Source organism: Elgaria multicarinata, chromosome 3 (assembly GCF_023053635.1).
Source record: "Elgaria multicarinata webbii isolate HBS135686 ecotype San Diego chromosome 3, rElgMul1.1.pri, whole genome shotgun sequence".
NCBI lineage: Eukaryota > Metazoa > Chordata > Lepidosauria > Squamata > Anguidae > Elgaria > Elgaria multicarinata.
Window position 1 is genome coordinate 17297738 of NC_086173.1, and position 17188 is coordinate 17314925.

A 17188-nucleotide genomic window follows, 5' to 3' on the forward strand; every position below is an offset into this window, starting at 1 on the left:
ATCCCGCGTATAGGACAAGGCAGCCTTCCCCCAATCTGATGTCCTCCAGCAATGTTGGATTACAAGGTCCACCATTCCCAACTACGGGGTCAATTGGGGATGATTTGCGTTATAGTCCAACCATCTGGAGGGCACCAGGTTGGGGAGGGCGGGTACAAGATTTCGAAATTTAACTAGAGGTTTGAACTAAACTCAGCCACAAATCTTTTTATTTCCTTAGATGGTTATTAAGCTCATCAAGTGTCAAAAAAGTTTGAAGCGGTGAATTTAGAATATGCCTGTAGTTGGAGCAAATTTCTTTTAAAAAATATGATGGGGAATGTTGAGAGTTGTAGGACTCTTTTCTGTCCAAATATGCATAGGATTGCGCCTTGAAAGAGACACTGTTCTTCATTACCCTTTCACATCTTACAAAGCTGAGCTCTGGTGTAAAAAACATTATGGAGGAGTCCTGTGTGACATGGAGGTTGCAATCCTAAACATACTTACTAAGGAGAAAGAGCAATGGAATTCAGCAAGGTTTACCACTGAGTAAACATGTTTAGGATTGGGCTGCATGCAACTTAGTATTCCTTTTATCTTCAATAAAAAAATGTAATTTAGGAACTACTTTCAATAAAGAGTTAATAAGATGAACCTTTGTAGATAGCAGAATGAGTGTATAAATTTGTTGATAATGTTGATGATGTTAATATCATACAATTGTTAACAGTGTTAACAATACATCCATTATCAGGACAAACTGGAGGGACGGTGTAAAAGCCGGAACGGAACAGAACAGGCCGGAACAGCCCCATTATATTAAAAAACCATACCAAAAACAGTGGCATGTGTTAGCAACACTTGAGAACAATATTTTAAGACTAAAACCATACCAATATTATATCACTATTAACCCCAGAACTCCCAAAACGACGTCCGGAACAGAATGGGATGGCCGGAACGGCCACTAGGGAACGAGCGATATCAACCAAACTCACCAGACATGCATAACTAAATGGCAGGGATGCAATAGGCCACAAAAGTTGCCCCGAAACCACGTTCAGATACCCGTTCCGGGCAAAAACGCATATTGCGCAAAATCGGCCGTAACGGCAGCTTCCCAATGAGATAAGTGAACCAAACTCACCAGATGCACATAACTAGGTGGGACAAATACAGAAAGCTCCAAAAGTTGCCCCAAAACCACGTTCAGTTACCCGTTCCGGGCAAAAATGTGTATTGCGCAAAACGGGCCATAATGGCAGCTTCCCAATGAGATAAGTGAACCAAACTCACCAGATGCACATAACTAGGTGGGACAAATACAGAAAGCTCCAAAAGTTGCCCCAAAACCACGTTCAGATACCCGTTCCGGGGAAAAACGTGTATTGCACAAAACGGGCCGTAACAGCAGCTTCCCAATGTCAACCAAACTCACCAGATGGACATGACAAGGTGGGACAAATATAGAAAGCTCCAAAAGTTGCCCCAAAACCACGTTCAGATACCCGTTCCGGGCAAAAACGCGTATTGTGCAAAACGGGCCGTAACAGCAGCTTCCCAATGAGGAAAGTCAACCAAACTCACCGGATGCACATAACTAGGTGGGACGAATATAGAAAGCTCCAAAACTTGCCCCGAAACCACGTTCAGATACCCGTTCCGGGCAAAAGTCTGTATTGCCCAAAACGAGCCGTAACGGCAGCTTCCCAATGAGGTAAGTCAACCAAACTCACCAGAAGCACATTACTAGATGGGACAGATATAATAACCTCTGAAATTTCCATGAAAGTCAGATTCTGTTACCCATTCCGGGCCATAGTTCATATTCCCAAAATTAGCTGGAAAAGAAAATTATGGGTGAGGAAAATGAGGCACTATCTATTGTCGGGAAATTGCCTTGAAAGGCAACTTCTATGTGTGTGAATGCAATCAAATAAACTACTTTCATTGTACTAACTGGAACATTTAATAAACTTTCTCAGAATCCAGAGTGAAGTTCTGCAAAGATGGTTTCCTACAGAAGCCCATAGTTGTCATGTGGTTTGGTAGTGTGCTTAAAATATCAGTCTATGATGGCATTGTTGGGGTTGGGCTGTCTCATTCCATCATGAAGCTTACAATGACCTGTGGCTATTCACATCTTTCAACCTAACTTATTCCACAGGGTTATTACAAAATTGGGAAAGGCCATTGTAGTTCACCATGCGTTTCTGGGTGGCGGGTGGGATATAAATGTTCTGTCAAAAAAGCCCAGGTCTTTTGAGGATTGCCATGGGAGTACTGGAGGCTGCATTCCAGGAAGTCCAAAAACACGGCCCCCAACCCCTTCCAGGGCTGATGAAGGCCTTCCCCTTCAGCCCTTTCCCCCAAGAAATTGGGTGCCAGTCCCGGTTGCCCTGGAGATCTCCGTTTTTCCAGAGGTCTCCCGGGTTTTCCGGGTCATCTGGTCACCCTTATCACACCAGGAGACAAAGCGTTAATGCCCACATTCCACAATCTTGACAGGTACCCCTCCCCTCCCCATTTATTTTTAAAAGCCAATCACACAATTTTTAATTGTATGTTAGGTGTCTTGAATAGGTTAGCCCCATGTGAATAAGAGGGAGCTAGGTTGACCATTTGTTTGATTCAGTATAACCCATTGTCATTGGCTGTGATGTTCTGAAGCTTTATTAACATATATGCTTCTTTAGTCATATTCTTTATGAAAACATGAATACAAGAAAAATAACCACAAACAGTAAGAACAAAAACAATGTACATAATATCTATACTCTCTCTCTCTCTCTCTCTGTGTGTGTGTGTGTGTGTGTGTGTGTGTAAATGTAAATGCTAACATATAGCACCTGTTAACATAAATTTTTGCCTACAGTGTAGATTATTCATTTCTCACAACACTTTGGACATTTGAATATACCACAAGAAGCTTGATTTATCTCAAGGCAAGAATGATGGTGCCAGTCCTGACATGCTCCCTCGCACAGAACCATGGTGTCGTCCTTTGGTTTCTTGCACTGATCACCCATTAAGCACAAAGACCAAGATGAAGTGTAATACTGTTGTATTGCTGAAGACAAGAACTGGATTGTAGAAAATGTTCCTTTCGGTGGTTTTCTAGAAACAGGACTATTGAATTGCTTAATTTCTCTCTGATTTATTTGCTTCTTTATTCTCTGCTGCTGTCTCTGCATTAAACTTGGCCGTGGAAGAAATGATTTGTGCTTGAGAAGTTCATTTGCAATCCACTGCCGTACAGGCACCATGTCTGCTGGGAAAGGGACAGGTGAGCCACTGCATAGCACATGTGCAAAGAGACATACAAAAAGTTTGGTTGACTTACCTCATTGGGAAGCTGCCGTTACGGCCGGTTTTGCGCAGTACACGTTTTTGCCCGGAATGGGTATCTGAACGTGGTTTTGGGGCAACGTTTGGAGCTTTCTGTATTTGTCCCACCTAGTTATGTGCATCTGGTGAGTTTGGTTTACTTTCCTCGTTGGGAAGCTGCTGTTACGGCCGGTTTTGCGCAATACGCGTTTTTGCCTGGAACGGGTGTCTGAACGTGGTTTGGGGGCAACTTTTGGAGCTTTCTATATTTATCCCACCTTGTCATGTGCATCTGGTGAGTTTGGTTCACTTACCTCATTGGGAAGCTGCCATTACGGCCCGTTTTGCGCAATATGCGTTTTTGCCTGGAACGGGTATCTGAACGTGGTTTCGGGGCAACTTTTGGGGCTTATTGCATCCCTGCCATTTAGTTATGCATGACTGGTGAGTTTGGTTGATATCGCTCGTTCCCTAGTGGCCGTTCCGGCCATCCCATTCTGTTCCGGACGTCGTTTTGGGAGTTTTGGGGTTAATAGTGATATAATATTGGTATGGTTTTAGTCCTAAAATATTGTTCTCAAGTGTTGCTAACACATGCCACTGTTTTTGGTATGATTTTTTAATATAATGGGGCTGTTCCGGCCTGTTCCGTTCCGTTCCGGCTTTTACACCGTCCCCAAACGGGATAATCTCATGAACTGTAGTAATAGAAACTCAGTGGGTAGCCTTTCTGAAGCATACCACAAACATATGACACAGCCTTTTCAGGTCAGTCCTGAGGAGAGAAATGGAGAAGCAAGGGAAATAATGTGAAATCCCCTCAATTACACCTAGTTACGACTGATAATATCAGGCATGATAACAAAAGTGGCCTTGGGCATTTTGCGCCTCCCATCCTTTCCTTCCAAAAACCAACTAGACCTTGGAATTTTGGATTCTCCTGCTCTCTGCTACCCTCAAATCACGTATCAACTCCTGATGTGACTTAATAAAAATCATGGATCCAGCGAGTCCTGGCAGGGCAATGATGCAAAATCCAGATTTCTTATTTTTTACAACTACACAAAAACTGTAACCCATTAAAACACATCTCACACCGATCTTTGTTGACTCATACCATATCAGAAAATAATAATAGCGAACTCTCATCAGAGGACAGACTAATGACTAACAGCCCCGTTATTCTAGACATGTCTACTCGGAAGTAAGATCCATTGTGTTCAATGGGGATTTACTCCCATGCAAGTGTGCATAGGATTGGAGTCTAATTCACGGTCGCAATTTCTTTCCAATGAGAAAATGCCTAAAGAGGAAGCACATGCCTGCTTTCAGACAGGCTGCATTTTGACGTTACCAACGTTTCTTTTCAGTTCTGTCTCTGTTACAAAAAAAACATTGTCTGAAAAAAGGAAGTACTCGGATCCAGAAGATGTGCATGTATGTAAGGCATAGCTATATTTTTAAAAAATCAAAATGTACAAGTAAAAAATATACTTTACATTATGTATAATTTTGGCATTACTCTCGTAAGAGTGTTATGCGTTACAATACAACCATCCCACCCTTTTCAATTAAGCAAAGCAAACAAAATGGCTGATATTGAATCCCAACCTCCGCTATAATCCCGCCATATGCCTCCCTCTCCTCAGAAGAAAGGTATGCTGTACTACAATTCCCAGGAAGCCTTGCGTGCAAAGAGTCCAACAGGGGTCGGGCGGGGGCCGCCGCTAGGCGCAGCCGAATCAATGGTGGGGTATACTCGTGGAGTTGGTACAATCTCGTACTTGATGCCGGCGTCTTCCTGCACTCCTTCCTCCTCCCCCCCTCCTCTCGCGCGCGGTGCCTCGCGCTGTCCTTCAGCCCCCCTCACCCCCTCTTAGCGAGTGATCTCTGGGAGTTAGTTGGGATTGGGAATAGTGTCAGTGCTTGTGGGGAGGAAAGAAGTGTCCCAACAGTGAGGGGGAATGGGAATGGTCCCCCTCCCCCTCTCCCGCCAGAAAGGTTAGTAAACTAAAATGGAGGCTCAGCCTGTGAAGGTTTTGGACATGGTTAAAGATTCTTACGTGGCAGGAAACCACCTCTTGAGATACCTCAGTGCAGAAGTCTTGCGAATTACGTTTTTGGGGTAAAAAAGCAACAACAGGTTTTAGTTCTGGCCGTCCTCCAAGGACTCAAGGAAGCCTATATGGTTCAACCCATTTTATTCTCATAACAACCCTGTGAGGTAGGTCAGGCTGAGAGATAGAAATTGGCCTCTCAGTGAACTTCATGGCTGAATTGATTTGATCTTGGGCCTCCTCAGGCCTAGTCTGACACAACACTATACTTGCCTGTCACACTGGGTGGTTATGTGTATATGCTCACACAGATTGAATTTCTGAGCCTAGCAGCATCTTTTTTTGCTAGAACTCATTTTGCTTATCACTTCCTCCTGCAGACCTCCTTTGCCTCCCTCACTGGGAAAAAGGTGTGTGTGTGTGTCTATGGGAGGTAATTGGGGTGAATCAGAAACTGGATAGGTAACGAATGAATGTGGGATATATAGAGTAATATTGTGGGGCATGAGCTATGGCAGGGCTGAAGATAGACTGGTAGGTACTAGGTAATCTACTGGTAGGTATCTAGGTAATTGCAGTAGATTGGCAAGAATTTCTGAGTCCCAATTGTTCCCTCCTCCCCACTCGCTCTAAATTATATGCTGAAATTAAGAAAACTGGTAGGCAGGATAATCCGGGCTGCTTCTAGATTAGGTTTTTGTGCTATCACACTGCCTTATTCATGGAATTTTGCCAGGGGTCCAGATGATGTCTTCCATTTGTAGTCCTCCTGTGTTTTCCCTTCACTTCTTCCATCTTTTCTCTTACCATAGAAAATTCGTTAATGAGAAAAAGACAGAATAGATGCACAACGCCTTTTGATGGTTAGCACTAGGAGTCTGAAAGCACCCAGGAGTGGATTTTTGTGTAGAAGAACTATGCGCTCTGTTCAGTTCTGGTACTCAAAACAAATTCCTAAGCACAAAATTCTTTAATTCTAAGTCTATCCATTATTCACCTTGTTCCATCTAGTGGATCTCAGGATTCTAGTAAAAAACAAAGCAGATCCCACAAGATTGGAATCTTGCTACCCCTGACATATGGAACTTGCAGATGAATTAAATGAAAGGACCCACCCTTTCAGTTCAGAGAGTAACTAAAAGGGTACCTTGGCAGTACACCAGTGCTGGGAATACACTCTGCAGCTTACATTTATGGACATAATGTCCAGGTATTTCTACTACAATTACACATTTGTTATCTGCAGTGTGCTACTTGCTGTTCCCTGATGTAATTTATGGCTCTGGAAGGTTTTTCCTGCACTCTTCGCTTGTGGCGTTTTAGACATTGGTCCCATGTTTTTTATGGACTTGATATTTTATAAAATGTATCTATATGGCAAACCTATGAAAACGTTTGACCTCTGTGGGTCCAGGTGGGTTCTGATGTGGGATTTGAAGGAAGAAAGGTGGTGTCATGTAAATGTTCAGTGAGAGACCTCCATCCATATGTTGCTTTACATTAAGGCAATTTGATACCCCTCTTCTTTTCACAGAAATGTGTCCTTTTGTGGGAAGGGAAAGTGAGGTCTTATATTGCCTGTGTGGTTTCCTGACTCAGTACTTATGGCCCCAAGATGGTGGGAGTGCATCCTGCACACCAAGGGTTGCACATAGGTCAATCACTGATGGCTGATAAGGACTGTTGTTGAATAATCTGTAGCAAAAGTTATATATTAAATACTACTTTTTGGGTTGGTGGGCACATACAGAATTTTGAGAAAGTTGTAGGTGCTCTCACAAAATGGCTGCCATGGGGGGTTTGCTCATTCATAAAATGGCTGCCAAGGTGGACGTAGCCAGTCACAAAACACTAATTTCCCAAAAGGCAAACTGGTGCGACTAAAAGCTCTATCCAACAAGCGTTTTATTGCACGCTCATTACTGGGCACTCTCGGAGTTTGCTCAGGTCCCTCACATGACATCGTCTGCCTCCCGCACGCATTCTGCCCCTTCTGGCCTTCCTTGCGCAACAACAAAACACCTGGTTAAGTTCGATGTATTTTTAAACATGGAATTGCTGCTCTCTCCTGCCATGTGCAGGAGAAGCAGCGCCATTAGAACAGTGGACTCAATGGGCCTCGTGATCCTTCTGTACTTCCTCTTTTGAAAGAGGAAGTAACTGAGGAACAAAAACACGGGCAGAGAAGCGAGGTAGGGAGTGTGTTAACCCCTGGTGTGATGAAGCTTTAAGAGAGCAATCCTATGGCCCCTAGATGATGTTGGGCGGTGGGGGGGAGCTATAAGATGCTTCAGATTCTTAGATCTGAGGTAGGAGATAGTGCTCTGATCTGTCCCCTCACAGTAGGTACAGAAGGAAATGCACTGGCTGCCCCTCTGAACTCGATCTTGGAGATGGGGCAAGGGAGGCATTCCGGTGGGAGGGGACTGATGCTGGCATAAGAGCTATACATAGGCTACTCCAGCCTGTCCAAGGCACCCCAGCTAAAGGGGCAAATAAGCCAGTCTAGCAAAAATACGTAGTGGGAGAAGAGGGGAGGCAGCAATCGCCTCCACCATTCCTCCTGTTATGCACTGGATCCTCGTGGGGCTCTGAGTTTGGAGGCTTATGAGCATCGAGGGCGGAAGTCATAGGATCCCACTCAGAGAAAAGAAACTTGGCTAAGAATTGAAGTACAAGGTGGAGCTGGGATCTGAGCTCCAAAACACAAAGACATTCTTTTGACCCCACCTTTCTCTCAGAAATCAAATTGATGTGGCTCAGAGACAAGTTATTTGGCCAAGAAGCTGAGTATAAGGCAGAACTAGGGTCCAAGCCCCAAATCATATGCCAAATCATATATTTCCTCCCCCCTCCCCACACCAAGCTCAACAAAATACCCATTTCACAGAAGGCAAGCTTGTGATGCTTGGAGATACACATACCACATATATACACACAAAACAAGGCAGAACACACACTATGCCAAAAACACGCTAACACCCAACCCCGACCCCCAGCAAAACAGAGATAGCACAGGTAAAACACCCTTCTTGTTCCACCACTTGCTCTAGCCTCCGAAGATGCTCCCTTCCATGGCAGCATAGCTTTTTTTCCTGGGTGGCTGGACATGTTTCAAAATGAAGCATGGGGATGCAGCCTCCAACATTTTTATTTTCTAAGAATGTCTCTGAGGCCCAGAGGCATTCACGGAAATAAAGATAGTGCTGGAGAGCATCACCTCACTTTGCAGCGTGCCACTATATATTTTTTAAATTAAAAACAAATCTTTAAAAACAAAATAAACAGTTCTGAATCAGTGCCTGAGCACAGTAATGGACTGGATGAGGGGCAATAAACTCAGACTCAATCCAGATGAGATAGAGGTACTGTTATTGGGTGGTTTGTCTCCTTGGCTAACTAATGTTCAACCTGTTCTGGCATGGCTTGATTTCCTTTAAAAGATCAGGTCTGGAAGTGTTCTAGGATCCAGCATTGTCTCTAGAGGCTATGCTTATCTGGTCAGAGATAGGTGCAGAGGGACCGTTGAGTGTTGTGGATTCTTGGGAGTTTTCTAGAATACACAGTTTACATGGGGCACTGACAAATTCTGATGGATCTCACAGTGGCCCTGTGTGAATGTAGGCCTGGTCTACACATGCAGCAGAATGGGGTGGTAGACCTCTGCGGTGGTAGAATGGACTTTGGGTGCTTCCAGACAAGGCTTTTAATGTGCCCTGCCTCCTTCGTGGAATTGGGTTGGGGGTGGGGAGATGTCACCATCCACTTGTAACCCTCCTGTGTTTTCCCACCATTTGACATTTTTCTTACAGTGAAAAAATGGTTAAGGGATAAAAGATGGAATAGCAGTACAATGCTTTCTGACTGTTAGTGCTAGGAAACATCCATCTAGAAACACTCCTTATCTCTTCAGACTGCAAGTGGGTTTGTCATTTTTTATGCTCATATAAAATACTGCCATCAAGAACAAAGGGTCTAAGTTCTACCACAGCTCTTTGCCTGCTGTGCTGGTTTTCTAATTGCTGGCAGTTTTTTAAAAAAACTGCAGAACATTAAAAAAAAAAGAAGTGATTTCCTCCAGTTCCAGTCTGAAGTGGTATAGTCTGTTCTACCACCTCAGAATTCTTAACACCTTACTTCGAGAACAATAGTCCTGAAGCAAAAGGCATATTTCCTTTGTTTTCACATTATAAACACAAGTGTTGTAGTAATTAGAGCAGCCTTTCCCAACCTGGTTCCCACTAGATGTTTTGAACAGCCCCAGGTAAAGTAGCCAATGGAGAGGATTGTGGGAATTGGTTGAAAACATCTGGAGGGCACCAGAATGGGGAAAGCTGAGTTAGAGAATCCCATCTTGTGTGTGTGTGTGTGAGAGAGAGAAGGAGGAATTGACTATTTTTAAAAAGGTGTTTCTTGGTATGAACACTTTTTATAAGTCATCTGCCAGTTTAATCAGAGCACCTTTTTAATTAATCAGAAGTGTTTATATTAATTAAAAGCTGCAGACCTAGAATTCATATTTACTGGAAGCATGTTTGATCTTTATTGTCCTGGTTTTGGTACTGGTAGACATGCAGTGATGTATATGTTGGAAAGCTAATGGTTGTAGAAATCAGAATATGTTTGGTTCCTGATTAAAATTTTGTATGTTGTGGTTGCTGTGCTGTTTTAGAACAGTTGCTTAGAAATTTGAGACTGTGTGTGTGTATACCTGTTTTGTTGAACCTGGGGTAGCCAGGATGTCCATGTTAATAAATAATTATGTAGGCTAAGTTAAGTGGCATGTATTGCACAAATGAGCTAATGCTATCACCATTTATTCTTTCTGCCTACTTGCACTCATCTCAGAGAATGGAAATCTCCACTGGTAAAGATGGGAAAGAACATGTTCCTTTGACATCCGGGTGATCTGCCTTTAATACACCATCTATTTCTGTGTGTCTCTTTCCCCCTCTCTTATATAGAATAGATGGTTTACCCCGATGTAGTTCGCTTCATTGAGACTTTGTTGGCATGTCAAGCTGCCTCTGCTTCCATCTCCTCCTCCCCTTGTGTGTGTACGCGCGTGTGGGGCTGGGTGGAAGGGTGGGTTTCCTCAGAATAGTACAGCCCAGACTGAAGGTGGAAGAGAGAGGATTGCTCTTCACCTGCTTAGCAGTCAAGGTTCACCATTACCCGGAAGTTCTTCCTTGTAAGGAGGGGGGGGGTCTTTTCTCCCTTGATGCAGTGAGCATCCCCCACCCTTTGCTGCTTCCATGGGGTTTGTTTGAGAGGAGTCCACAGAGATGGAAAGATGCGTCTCCCCTGGCACTAACCGAGACCCTGAAATATTGGGTAAGAAGGGGTGGCAGAAGGATGATTTCTTTTCCTAGAGGATGGGTGGGTAGAACGCAAGAAGAGGAGGAGGGGGTCTGGGCGGCTTTTGTGCATGTGACTACAGTATGTCTGGATGGATCTCCGTGCTGAATACTGTTAGAGTGGCGGCTGTTGGAGTAGAAAATGGATTCGGACAGGGATTTGTGTTACGATCCAAAGTACTAACACTTGGAAAACAAATTCTTTGAAGTTAGCAGGACTTTCTTCCTAGAAAATACGTTTAGCCTTGAGGTATCAGTGAGGGTTTGGGGTGGGGAATGGGGGGCGAACAAAAAGCTTCTGGGATTTCGTCTGTGAGCAGTGTTTGGTGTTGGAAAGACAGGTGTGTGTGGGTCAGGGTGGATGGAATTTCTTTCTAGGATGAGTCCTGTGCTCAAACATGATGAGGCAAAGAGAAACAGCAGAGCTGGTATTTTATATTGATATTTTATTTAGTGTGTGTGGAGGAAGCAGGCTGTGTGTGTGTGTTTAAACCTGTGTATAGAATTCCAGTAGACTAGATAGGAGAGCAGAAGGAAGTTTCCCTTTCCTTAAATTATTTGTGCCTTTGCTCTAAATGTTCCATAATGTCCCATTCACCACCTTTTGTTTTGCTTTATTATTTAATTTTTGTTTATGGTTTTTGTTATTGTTTCTTTGCACCTACCCTGCTGTGATGTAGTATCAACCTCATTCTGCAGGATTTTCTTTCTTTTTTTAAAAAGACCTTTGTGCATGGGTGTGTAGTTCCTCCAGCCCTAAGAATTTTGCAGACTGGATTCATCAGTGGGGTTTTTTCCCCCAGAGAAAGGAGTTAGTATATGTCAAATATATACATTTTAAAATAACTGTAGTTAGAATCCGAAGCACGCTTACCAGGGTGTAAGCATCATTGGACACAGTGGGACTTGCTTCTGAGTAAGCGTGGCTAGGATTGTGATGTTAAATTCATTTAGCTTTGTTGATGAAACATTTTAAGGAAGAGGGAAGAGAGATATTATCATTTCCATCTGGGGCATATCTCCATGGCTGATCTTCAAAATTAAATATGTATTTCCTTCAGTTTCCTTTAATGAATTGTTATTAATTGCTGTTTAGAACCATTCTTCGTAGCAGTGTGTCTGCTCTGTAATCTTATCTAGGTATCTTTAGGCTGCTTTTGAAATATCACATACTGTAGGCAAATGTATTGGTGGGTGGTTCCTGTATGCATTCATTTTGCTTTAAAAAGGTGTCAATTAGGCAAACCCAGTTTTCTTAGTTTAATTATATGGCTTGAGACTGTAAAGAAGGTATTTAAATGTATCCAGCAGCTATCAAAGTTCCTAGTTTAGTTCCTGTTGCCATTAGTGAAGTCAGGACTTGGAGCTGAGCTGCAGATGTTGGTATCTGGGTCATGAAAGTAGAAGTGAAATCCCTTGTGGCTTGGGATTTTGGCTACTTTGTATCCATTTGCTTCAGAAAGGTGCAACGCATCTCTTGTGGTTTCAGCAGTGTGGAGGGACCTCTGGTAGACTTTGAATTCACCAGTAGGGGTGGCAGCGATGTCCCTCAGAAAAGAAACAATTTGTTTCTTCGTAGTATAATTTAAGCATAATGGGGAAACTGTGATGCTTCATTGTAGATGTTGGTGTTTATGCCATAACATGAGGTTCTGGTTGCCTGGTGTTTTCTTTTTGGGTGTGCTGTATCGCAAAGTGCTGTGATAGATCTATACCAGTCATGAAAAGGAGCCTTCTTCTTTCTGGCCAGGAGTAACTTATCTGTATGCTGTGTCTGGTGTTAGGAGAAAATGATAATACAGAGCTGTTTAGAATTTGAAAAGCGAAGCGATTCATATTATTTTTAGGTTGCTCTTGAAAAGCTCAGTTTAAATAAAAGTCTTGGATAGTCCCAATATCTTTTTTTAAAATGTTAGTCAGCTGCTGTGTGTGCATTTCCATTGGGAGCATAGCAGACAGTTTTGACTTGTAGCTGAACCCATATGCTGCTGTTGGCCAAAGGCCAAGATTCCTTGCAAGAGATAGTGTCCTTTACTGAAAGTTCCAAACATCAGAGGCCGTGCCTTTTTGATAGAGTTAACAACAATGATATAAAACCTAATATCTTATGCACCCCTTTAATTTGTTTGTAGGTCACTCCAATGTTTGAACTCATTAGTAGCACTCTCATCCATCCTTCTCCAACCTAGTGACATCCAGGTGTGTTTAGACTACAACTTCCATCACCTCAGCCAGCATGGGCATCTGAAGGGCACCAGATTAGGGAAGGCTGCTCTAATCCTATTAGCCCCATATCTCTCTCAAAGTGAGAGGAGTGCATCTCTGAGGAGGCACAGACAGTTCTGGACTTCTCTTTGAGTTTAGGTCAGGAAATGTTGTGCCTTATTTCTTGTGCTAAATGTCAGATAATTGGAATTATTCTTTTAATTTTGCTTACAGCCTTTTTTTTTTTTTTTTTTTGCTTCCCAACATGGCTTGCATCCACTCTCTTCTTTTGATCTGTCTTCTGAGTCCTAGCAAGTGTGAGCAATCCAAGCAATTTTTGTGTTGTTGAAAGTATTTTATGTTTTGGGGGGGATTCTTGATTTAGGAAGATAAGGAATGGAGTATTTGAAGTATGCATGGTAGAGTTAATAGCAATTATATCTAATCTAGTACTTTATGCATCTTTTGAGTTCTGTGAATATGGTGATTAGATATGGAGGATGGAATTGAGTTTCTTTTTCTTTCAGATGGCAGCGTAGGTAGAGCAAAATTACTTTTGTCAGGACTCCTGGCCTTAGGTTCTCTCTCTACCACTAGCTTAATTATGTGACTTTAACCAAATTGTAATGGTTGTATGCCTTTTTACCAATCATAGTGAATTAATGCTCTATCCTCATTCAACTCTCTTGCCCTAAATGCATCACACATTTTTTCCTAATTTGCAGATAAATGTTTGCCCAATCCTGGATATAGCTAAACATAATAGAGAGCATGGCACTTTGTCAGGTGATAAAACTAAAAAGTCATAGCTGGTCCATTTTCTAAGAGTAGCATGCATTTTAAATGTTAAACTTTTTTTTCTTCATTATGAGGATAAGAAATTCCCTTGATGTTTCTGAAGTACGTTGTGATGAGGAGTTGATATTCTGGCAGATGATACAAAATCATTCCTGGCTATGCATCTCCCTTGTCCAGTTTTCTCAGTGATGGTTTTAAGAATGAACATTGTGTTGTAGAGAAAATATTTTGTATTTTACAAAATGGATTAATTACAGAGTTTAAAAAAAGGAATAAAAAAACCCCTGTGGATTCACGTCATCCTTACTTTTGCCATAAAAATATTATTACTTGGGATTCTTACTGCATTTCTTGAGTGTTGAAAGTGTCTTGTATATATTATTACAGGAATCCCTCATCTAATAAGGTCACTATTAATTATCCCCATATTAAAGATGAAGGGTTGAGGCTGAGAGAGAGTGGCTTGTCAACAGCCACCCAGTGAGTTCATGGCTGAACTAGAGACCTCCTGGCTCACAACTGACATTCTTAGTTCCTATGCTACAGCAGCTTTCATTCATGTTGCACTGCTTATTTAAAATGTACGAGGGTGGCTTAAGCTCCAATTACTTTTTGACTTAGCCAGAAATTAGATGTACAGTAGCTGTTAGCCAAAAATCCATCATGCATCTGTATTCATGGCTTGTGATTATTCAGTTGTGGAAAGTATCCAGCGCTTGTAAGCCAGCTCTTTTTAACTTTATAGATGTGTTAATTGTTAATCAAAATCTGTCTTTTGCTGTGCGAGTACAGATGCAGCCTCTTCCATCTATGAATGTCATTTGGAAACAAAGTTCGGGATCAGCTATGGAAATGTGAATATTTAGAGACCAACAAGTGACTGCTGGTTCATCATCAGGGCCCTGTCTGGAATGTGGTGGAAGACACTGTCACACTTGGCTTTATTTTTTCATTCTTGTGTGAATAGTGCTTTGTTTGCTGGAGCTGACCCATAATTGTAGCCTCGTCTATACTAGTTCTGCTTGTGATCCATAAAGTTTAGGAAAACTTTATGGATCAGTAATATAGGCTACAGTGTGCTGTAATGGGGGGTGGATGAGCAAGAAAGATGCTCCACTCAAGATTGGCATATGTACAGCATAAGGACCGCTGGATTAAAAAAAATAAAATAGTACATGTTGAGGTGAAGGTAACCTTCGTCTTACAGATGGATGTAGGGGATTTTGCTGTGCCTCAGAATATGTAACTGTGTATTGCATATTATTTCTTAAAGACCAGATTAACAGTCAGTACTTTCTCTTAGTCTATTCTATTACTTTTCATTTGGTTTGTTAATGTGGTTTTGGAGCATTGAGCCCAGCCTGTGCCTCTGGGGGTTGTGCTGACTAAAAGCAATTTTCAAAAATCCTTAATATCCCTAGTTATCCCCAGCATTTTCTTGATCTTCCTTTGTTTTTTGAAATAACATGTGGAACAAACGAAGCAGTAGATTTAAAAAACAAACGAACTTTTTTTTAACTGTGTATACAAGCTAGGGCTTCTCTGCAGTTAAGAGCCGTCATGGGAATGTTGCAGGCTCAGCTGGCTTTTGTCCTCAAGGGTGAACTGTTGATCATATGTCATATGTGTGCACCTGTTAGCATATGCTTTTAGTGCCATTTTTGCAAATGACCTTGGCAGGAGAGCTGCACCTGTGAATTCACATTTTTCCAAATAACTTTTAGATGGTGCTGGGGTAGCTATTAATAACATTTCTTATTAAAGAGTGGGGGAGTTGTTAAGATTAATTTCCTTAGCATATTTCAATTGAGAATTTCTTTTAGCGTTTTGGTTATGTAAGGGAGCAGAGCCAGATTAACTAGGTATTGATAAAATTTCACTGGCTCCTGTGCTATAACGTTCCACTATCTTAGGGTTAGAAAATGCTCGTTGATGTTCAGCCTAACTCAACGTTGGCTAACCTGTTTGGCAAAGATCACTGCAGATTTAAGATCTTTGATGAGAGATTTTGTCAAAGGCTTTTTGAAATCCCAAGTATGTAAGGAATAGCCAATTGGCTCTAACTATATGACTAGTGACACAAAAAGTTATAAACTTTTGGTGAAGTGAAACATTTTTTTTGCAAAGCTCATGCTGATTCTTCTAAACAAGGTCTGTTCTTCTGTAGTTTAATCATACCTTTTATTTAGTTTACTTGGGACAGAAGTAGGCTGATAAGTCTGTAATTTCCTGGAGTCCCTTTTAAAAACAAATGTTATGTTGGCTATCTTCCAATTCAAATATGTCACTTTGTGAGATGTTACATACTTTTGTTAAAAGATCAGTAATTTCATACTTGAGTTCTTCTGAACTCTCAGGTGAATGCCATTCAGCTTCAGTAGTTGTCAGTTTTGAATTTGTCAGTTAGTTCTAAACTTCAACCTTTGTCAAGTCTCTTTAATGAAAAGGATTCATAAACCGCTCTTCATCCATACAGATACCAGTATACAATAAACAGTCTATAAATAGAAAATACAATAAAACAAAAAATACAAATTTCAAAGCAATTGGCAGCTGGTTCTATTTGATACTTCTTCTGGTGCACTCCCAAAATACAGTCATTCAGGTGTATGTCCCACACTTTCTGTAGAAAGACAGATATAAACAGTTTTCCTGTCTACCCACAATATTGCTTTTTTATGGAGTCATCTAATGTTTCTATTGCTTTTTTTCGGGGTTCCTGGTTCTAATGTCTTGGAATACAGATTTATTCTTTCTTTGCATGTTGTGTCTGTTGTCAGCTTGTATTTGTTGTGCTCTCCCTTAATTTCCCTTATTTGAAAAATATTTATCCTTTTTAAGAGCAATCCTACCTGCCTTTTATAGGTCCTGTTAGACAACATGCTAAACCATGGTTAGGCCACTAACCCTTTTGCAGCAAATGATTAGTGAGCATATTTAAACCATGGTAATGTAGCCACCATGTTTAATAATGGTTCATATGACTTGCTAAGTTATGGTTCACGTGACATGCTAAGCCATAATGCTTAGCTCAAAGTACTTAACCACTGTGGCTTATCATGTCTTCTGAACAGGGTCAATGTTTCCTTATTGCTGCTACTTAACCATGTTGGCATCCTCCTGAAGTCACTGTTTCCTTTCACATTTGTGGCATCATTTTATCTGAGCCTTTATTATAGTGGTTCAAATAATCTCTAAGCTTTCTGAAGTGACTGGCTCTTCTGACTCTCCCTTTGAGTTTGCTTTGAGCTATCCCCTATTGCTGAAATTAAATTACTTGGCAATTCTTCACCCTTTACATGCTGAATTTGATACAATTGTGGCCATTGTTTTCAAACAGCTTGATACCACTTACATTTTTTCAAGATCCTAGGTACTACATACAGTTAAACCAAACGTGAAATTCCTTCTTGTCAGCTTTCTAACTATTCTAAGCCACAGTCATATTCCTTGAACATCGGA

The 17188-nt window shown here is 41.6% G+C and overlaps 1 protein-coding gene across 1 annotated transcript in view; it reads left to right on the forward strand.

Annotated features, from left to right (window-relative positions):
- The first annotated feature begins 10456 nt into the window (after positions 1 to 10456).
- Positions 10457 to 17188, forward strand: part of WNK3 (WNK lysine deficient protein kinase 3) — a 135236-nt gene continuing 128504 nt past the window's right edge. Inside the window, exon 1 of the mRNA XM_063119456.1 lies at positions 10457 to 10700. The gene's annotated coding sequence lies outside the window, so the exon portion shown is untranslated. The remainder of the gene's footprint in view (positions 10701 to 17188) is intronic.